General features: G+C 45.3%; 1 protein-coding gene across 2 annotated transcripts in view; it reads left to right on the top strand.

Annotated features, from left to right (window-relative positions):
* Window positions 1-2,569, top strand: part of YIPF1 (Yip1 domain family member 1) — a 34,420-nt gene extending 31,851 nt beyond the window's left edge. For both annotated transcript variants that reach the window (XM_007128163.3, XM_028489380.2), the window contains one exon: window positions 2,396-2,569. The gene's annotated coding sequence lies outside the window, so the exon portion shown is untranslated. The remainder of the gene's footprint in view (window positions 1-2,395) is intronic.
* Window positions 2,570-7,387: the final 4,818 nt, after the last annotated feature.

The following is a 7,387-nucleotide window of genomic DNA, read 5'->3' on the forward strand; positions in this document are numbered from 1 at the left end:
CCCTGCATCGGCAGGCGGATTCTCAACCACTGCGCCACCAGGGAAGCCCAATAATTTTTAAAAAATAAGTAAAATCTTCCAAGATTTTTTTTTAAGTTCTGGAATATGCTTTTCCCTCCCTTGTCTGCTTGGAAACTTCCTATTTATTCTTCAAGGCCTACTTCAGATACTCTGTCCTTGGTGATGTTTTGCCTTACTTCTCCAGGTAATATTACTTACTTATTTCTCTGGGCTCTGCTATGGTTCTTTGTATGTTTCTCTATTGTGGCCATTTTCTTATTAACCATAACTTCATAGACTGAGAGTTCCTTGAGGTCAGAGATTTATTTACCAATATAGCCCCAGCACTCAGCAGGCATTTGGGGAAAGCTTGATTTTGATCAAGCAAGGGTTATATACATACCATGTGGCACTCAAAACTTTCCTGGGATCATTTGCAAAGTTATTTGGAAACTCTTGTTCATTCATTGAGGACCTACTCTGTGCTAGGTGCTGGGCTACCGGTGAACAATGGAGATAGGTTCTTACCTTCCCAGATTTTACAGCCCAACGTTATATCTCCTGCATCACACAGACTAGCAGACCTTGCTGAGTTAAAAAGAGAATCATGACTTTGGGAACTTCTGATTGGAACACCCCAGATCAGGCAATGGTGATACTGTCCAGGCTTGGTTGCAGGGATGGGGCCAGGAAGGGAGTAGGGCATGCCACAGGGGCCCACCGTGGTGGGGAGCCAGAAGTGGCCAGGAAGGCCTTACCCAGGTCTTAGGCCTGGAAGTGGCAAGGGAGCCCTGGCTGATGGTGACATTGTGGGCCAAATCTTTCCATATTTATGAAAATAAATCTTTAGTGTCTGCCCTGTGGGCTGGTTTGTCCCTATCTTTCCTTAGCATTTCAGAAACCGGAGCTGATGTTTACCAGAAGGCCAATCAGGACTTTAGGTTCTTTCACTCCAACAAATTACAGCACCCACCTTTCTCTAACCACTTTTCACAGCTATTTTGTTGGCAACTTTTCCCTTTTCTAGAGCCAGTGGATTTAGGCAGATCTCCCCTGCCTCAGCCTCACCTTCATGGTGTGCTTAAATGCTGAGACTGGTTGTGCTATTTCCCCTGGTGAGGTCGCCAGGGAGGCCTGGCTTATTCTCTTAGGGGGAAGGCCGTGCATTAGGAACCCCTCTCTGCCACATTCCTTAATCTCCCCTGGATTTGACCGTATCTCTAGCCTCTTTTTCCAAGTTCCCGTCTCTTGCAAATCCTTAACTAGGTGTACCAACAGATGCCTCAAATTCATTATATTCAAAACTAAACTCATCCTCGCAACAACCAGATCCTCTTTCATTTTCCTGTCTCAGTGAATGGCAGTACCATCCACACCGCCCCTGATTTCAGACTAGGTTAGATTCTTTATCATACCCTCTCATGGTACCTTATAATCGTAATTACATAAGTAATGTTTTATGTACTTATTTACTCTGTAGTTTCCGTTGCTGGACTGTAAGTTTCTTGAGAGAACCATGTTTGCCGTATTCATTGTATCTGGTGCCTGGCATGTGAGTCCTCCATCAATATTTGTTGGATAAATTAAGAAATCTACCTGGTCACCCAAGCTAGAAACCTCAGCAACAGTGTAGATTCCTCCCTCTTATCTTCCACATCTTATCTGTCAGCAAGACTTGTCTATGCTACTTCTGAAATATTTCTCAAATCTGTCCTATCAGTACCGTACCCAGCATTCAGGACCCGATCATCTCACATTTAGACTATGGTAAGAGCTTGATGGGTTTCTCTGTCTCTTTTCTTCTCCTCCTTCTGATCCATCCTATATGTAGCCATAGGGGTCTTTGAAAATCTATAAATCTGACTGTGCCTTTGACTGCGTCACTCTTCTACTTAAAAACTTTTTTTTTGGCCTCCTGTTGTCTAAAGAAAACCTAAACTCTCTGGATTGCCATGATCCATCCCTAATCTGTTTGTCCTGCCTCATATCCTGCCATTGTCCCCTGTATAACCGTATGTTTCAGCAACCACAAACAGCTCTCACTTTCCAAATCTTTTTATGTCTTTTTATGTAAAAAGATATTTACTTTTATCTTTCCTCCTCTAGCACCAAACACAGATCAGTCACAAAGAAGAGAGAAAGGAGGATGGCTGAAGGTAGCTTTGGGATGTGTGTCAGAGAAAGTCATTGGGTTTCCAAAGAAATAGAGGAAAACTTTAAAAAATGTCATTTCCTCTCCAGCAGGAAGTCTTCCGTGGAGCCTATAAATCAGGGCTCAAGGCTCTAAGTTTAGGGAGCTGGTGGAGGCAGACTGCTCTGGTGTTGAAGTTATATCTCTAAATCCTTTCTGTACGGGGGCATCTTGATCTTGAAAGTTACTCTTTTTGTTTTTCAGTTCTCTTCAATGGGTTTTGGAGTATGGTTCTTTTGGACATGGCATCCACTGCAAGAAAGCAGAATGACCAAAGCGCAGGAAAATGGATGGAATGGCCCCAACCCCCAACATCTGGGGGGTGCCACACTGAAGCCTAATCACCTATTTAACAAACAAAAATTAAATGTTGTTGAGTTGAGACGTGTCATTCAGCTCTTCTCTCTCACTGTCAGTTGTCATTGTGACTGTGCACTGGTTTGGAGAGAAATACGAGGGGATGGGTGAGGCTGCTCAAGTGCCCTGCATTTGCCTCTCATGGTCACGGGGTGTGCTTCACGTTAGGTACACCCTTAATCCCTGAAACGGATCCATCCTAACTCGGGTGTCTTTTCTCTGGATCGTGTACAGATCACCTAGGTGAGCCTCTGCACCCCTTGCCATCCTAAAGTGGCCAAACAGCATGAACTTTGGTTGGGATTCATTGGGAGGCTGAAAATTTGTCTTTGGTGACCTGACTCTGGGCAACTGAACCTGATGGTTGCAAAATAAATACAAAATACACACAAAAAAATAATAATAATGTCTGTGTCTGCACTTCATGACTTTGACCTCAGGTTCTTCTTCCTTGATGTTTTGTTTTTGTTTTTGTTTTTGTTTTTTTTGCAGTACGCGGGCCTCTCACTGCTGTGGCCTCTCCCGATGCGGAGCACAGGCTCCGGACGCGCAGGCTCAGCGGCCATGGCTCACAGGCCCAGCCGCTCTGCGGCATGTGGGATCTTCCCGGACCGGGGCACGAACCCGCATCCCCTGCATCGGCAGGCAGACTCCCAACCACTGCGCCACCAGGGAAGCCCTTCCTTGATGTTTTATCTTCAGCCGGAGGTTGCTGGGAGTCTGATTTAATGTGCTAGCTGTTGGAGTGCGGGGGTTAAAATGGACATCCGAATTTTTCTTCCTCTAAGCATGGAACAGTGTGTTTAAAGAACATGCTTACCTATAACCTATTTTGACGTACAGATTTTAGAAAATTCTTTTAGTGCCCTTTGAGTGCCTCTTCAAGGTGGTGTGACTTCCTGGCTAGAGACCATGAAAGGGAGAAACCAGTGACACCTCAAAGATACTTGTTTATACTTTGTGTTCAAAATATACACCATCTGGGAGGCTTAGCTTCTTCCAGGTCAGGATTGCTGATTTCCCACTGTTTCTGTTGTCCTCTTCAGGACAGGAGTTCCCTGTGTATTTCTGAGACAACTACAAAGACACATTTGGACTTAAAAGGATGATCATGCAGATAAAGGAAGCGGCACACAAATTCAGGCTACAGTGAGCTTAAGGTCACCATGGCAAACTTCCCATCGAATGCTGACTGTCACCCCCTTTACCTTATTCAACAAATATATATTGTGCACCTACTGTGTGCTGATCACCTTTCTAGGTACTGGGGCAGCGAACAAAACAGACAAGGTCCCTGTTCCCGTGGATCTGACAGTCCAGTGATCCCTGCTAAGGGATCACCAGCCTCAGCCTCACCAAGGCAGCCATTCCTCCTGAACCGCTTCTGCTGTTAGAAGCACCTCTGCGGTTTTCACTGATTGGTCTGAGCTCCAACCCTGGGCTCTCAGATCAAAGTCTTAGCTTCTTTCCCTTTGTTAACTTCTGATGTTTGAAAGCAACTATTCTGCGCCCCCTGAGTCCTCTCCAGCTACAAATTTCTTTTGTCTTCAAGGACTCTTCAAAGAACTTGGTATTCATACTTTCAGTCACCATCTGAACTGGTGCCCTGGCTTTGCTCTTTCTTTAATACTTAACTCCTGCTGCCCAAGGCAGTGATTCTTATACATGTGCATCTGTGCATTCCCCTGTACAAGCCAGCTGCAGCCTCCCATTCCTATCTCTTAGCGAAAGTGACAGGATTTTTCTTCTATTGAAGAATAGAAGCATATTGTGAAATTATATATATATATAAATATATAAGGTTTCTAACCCAGTTCAGTTCCTGACACAAAGCCCCTAAAGCCCTTGTAAATAGGGGTGCTAGGAGAATCTTTTGTTCTAATATTTGGTCTTTGACCCCAGTTCCTGACAGAGAGCCCTTAAGACCCTGAGTGATAGAAGTGACTGACAGAGCTCCTAAATCCCTTGGAATTTCCTGGATAGTGGAGCATTTTTAGTTCTAATTAGGAGACTCTTGGGGGCTCCTGGATGGGGCTGGTCACCAAAAAGACCAAGCCATGATTAGAAGCTTGGAACTTTCATCCCCGCCCCCTATTCTCCAGAGAGAGGAGAGGGACTGGAATGGAGTTATTAATCAGTCATGCCTATGTGATAAATTCTCCATAAAAATCCCCAAAGAATGGGGTTTGGAGAGTCTCTGGTTTGGTGAATACATCCATGTGCTTGGAGGGTGGTACACCCCCAACTCCAGATGGACACAAGCTCCTGTACTTGGGACCCTCCTAGACCTCACCCTATGTATCTCTTCATCTGGCTGTTCATTTGCATCCTTTAAAATGGCTTTTGTAATTAACCAGCAGTAGTAAGTTAACTATTTTCCTGGGTTCTTTGAGCAAATTATCAAACCCAAGGGGGGGGGGTCGTGGGAACCTCCCATTTATAAGCCAAGTCAGACAGAAGTCATGGGTAACCTGGGGACCCACTGCTTGCAATTAGCATTAAGACCCCTTAACCTGTGGGTCTGCACTAACTCCAGGCAGTTAGTGTCAAAATTGTTTAGGGTGGAAAAACCCACATATCTGGTCTCAGAAATGTTGTAAGTGTTCAAGTAAAGAAAAACAGGTTTTTTTTCCAGGCACATATAAATACCTGATTTTGAGGTGGAAATTAGTTACTACTAAGTATTTTTTTAATTTTTTTAAATTTATTTTTATTTTTGGCTGCATTATGTCTTTGTTGCTGTGCGCAGGCTTTCTCTAGTTGTGGTAAGCGGGGGCTACTCTTGGTTGCGGTGTGCGGGCTTCTCATTGCAGTGGCTTCTCTTATTGCGGAGCACAGGCTCTAGGCGCGCAGGCTTCAGTAGTTGTGGCACACGGGCTCAGTAGTTGTGGCTCGCGGGCTCTAGAGCACAGGCTCAGTAGTTGTGGCTCACGGGCTTAGTTGCTCCGCGGCATGTGGGATCTTCCCAGACCAGGGCTCGAACCCGTGTCCCCTGCATTGGCAGGCAGACTCTTAATCACTGCGCCACCAAGGAAGCCCACTACTAAGTATTTTTAAGTTTGACATGACTTGTACATTTTTCCAAAATTATGTTTAGAGATTCTATGATACAGTGGTCAGAATTTAATTTTTTTAAATTAATTAATTTGTTTATTATTTATTTTTGGCTGTGTTGGGTTTCCGTTGCTGCCGCGGGCTTTCTCTATTTGCGGCAAGCGGGGGCTATTCTTCGTTGCTGTGCGTGGGCTTCTAATTGCGGTGGCTTCTCTTGATGCAGAGCACGGGCTCTAGGCGAGTGGGCTCAGTAGTTGTGACTCACGGGCTCTAGAGTGCAGGCTCAGCAGTTGTGGTGCACGGGCTTAGTTGCTCCGCGGCGTGTGGGATCTTCCCGGACCAGGGCTCGAACCCGTGTCCCCTGCATTAGCAGGCGGATTCTTAACCTCTGCGCCACCAGGGAAGTCCCAGAACTTAATTTTTAAGTAAAGATTTTAGACACAACCAGCATCATAAATTACCACCATCATCTTGTGAAAGAGAGGACATTATAATGTCAAATAATCTGGAAGGGCATAATCTCAGTACTAAAAGTTTGAATAAATTTAGTTTATGAAAAACCGACTACATTGTTCATTCTTTCTCACCTACCAAGTACCAGTGAAAACTTCATGAACGAACCAGCATCACCCTTTTGGAAGCCACTGCCCTTAGGAACCCCATGTAGCCCTTATGAATTGCATTCAGCTGTAAAAGAACCCAGAAAAGCAGTGGCTTAAACAAATTAGTAGTTTTATTTTTCTCATGTAAATAGAACTTTGGAGATAGTCCCACGTTAACGTGGCTACTCCATACGGCCATCAGGGACTCTGCCTTCTATCTTTCTATTTTTCTTTTGTTCAGCAGTCTTTAGCATGAATTTGTCATCATCTGATCCCAAGATTCCTGCTTCCTTCTCCAGCAAAATGTAGGCAGTGAGGAGTCCGCCTCTAAGCCAAAAACCTGTGTCATATTTCAGACCTAACCATAGGCAGTTACAAAGCTTTTCCCACAGGCCTCCCGGGAAGGTACATGGCCTGTGCACTGCACTCTCTGAGGGGATTTGCAGTCAAGGGCTCTGGCCCCATCCTACCATCACCCCAGTCTTAGCCCAGGCTCCTTATGCGGAAAAGGGGTAGCCTAGCCATGGCCTCTCTTAGGTGTCTCTGCAGAGACCAACTTACTGGCTGTTGGCGGGGGGAGGGGGAGAAGGGGGCAAGAGTGGAGCCTTGAAATGTTTCCTCCACTCTGACTCAGTATGCAGTACTTTTCCACTCCTAGCCCTTCCCCCCTCCCTTCTCCCTGCTTCCCTGGTCTACAAAAAGGCAGGAGCCTTTTGTTCAGGGATCCTTCAGCAGTGAGACAATCCCGGCATCTGTACTAATCCACCTGACTCTTGCCTGGCACTGTTCCAGGGAGAAAAATGGAACATTAGGGGAGCCAGCACTTTCTCCTGTTTAGTCTCTTGCTTATACTGTCACAGTAGATGATTAAATCCTTGACTGTTAGTTTCATTTTTACTACTTTACACAGATGCCTAGCAGCTCAGCTCTCTTCACCTCAGCTCAGCTTTTGGCAGGAAGAAAGAAGGGAAAGGGCAAAAGGGGTTGGTTGGCCAGCTGAGTTGATCTGCCTTTTGGTGAGCTTTCTCCAATGTCCCACTGATATCTTATGCTAATATCTTATTGGTCAGAACTGGATCACATAGTCATCCCTAGCTGCAAGGGAGGCAGGGAAATGCTTTTTTGCTGGGCACACTGCCACCCTGAGTGAAACCAGAATGGGTTTTATTTATTTTTATTTTTA

The sequence above is a fragment of the Physeter macrocephalus genome, chromosome 4 (assembly GCF_002837175.3).
Source record: "Physeter macrocephalus isolate SW-GA chromosome 4, ASM283717v5, whole genome shotgun sequence".
Classification (NCBI taxonomy): domain Eukaryota; kingdom Metazoa; phylum Chordata; class Mammalia; order Artiodactyla; family Physeteridae; genus Physeter; species Physeter macrocephalus.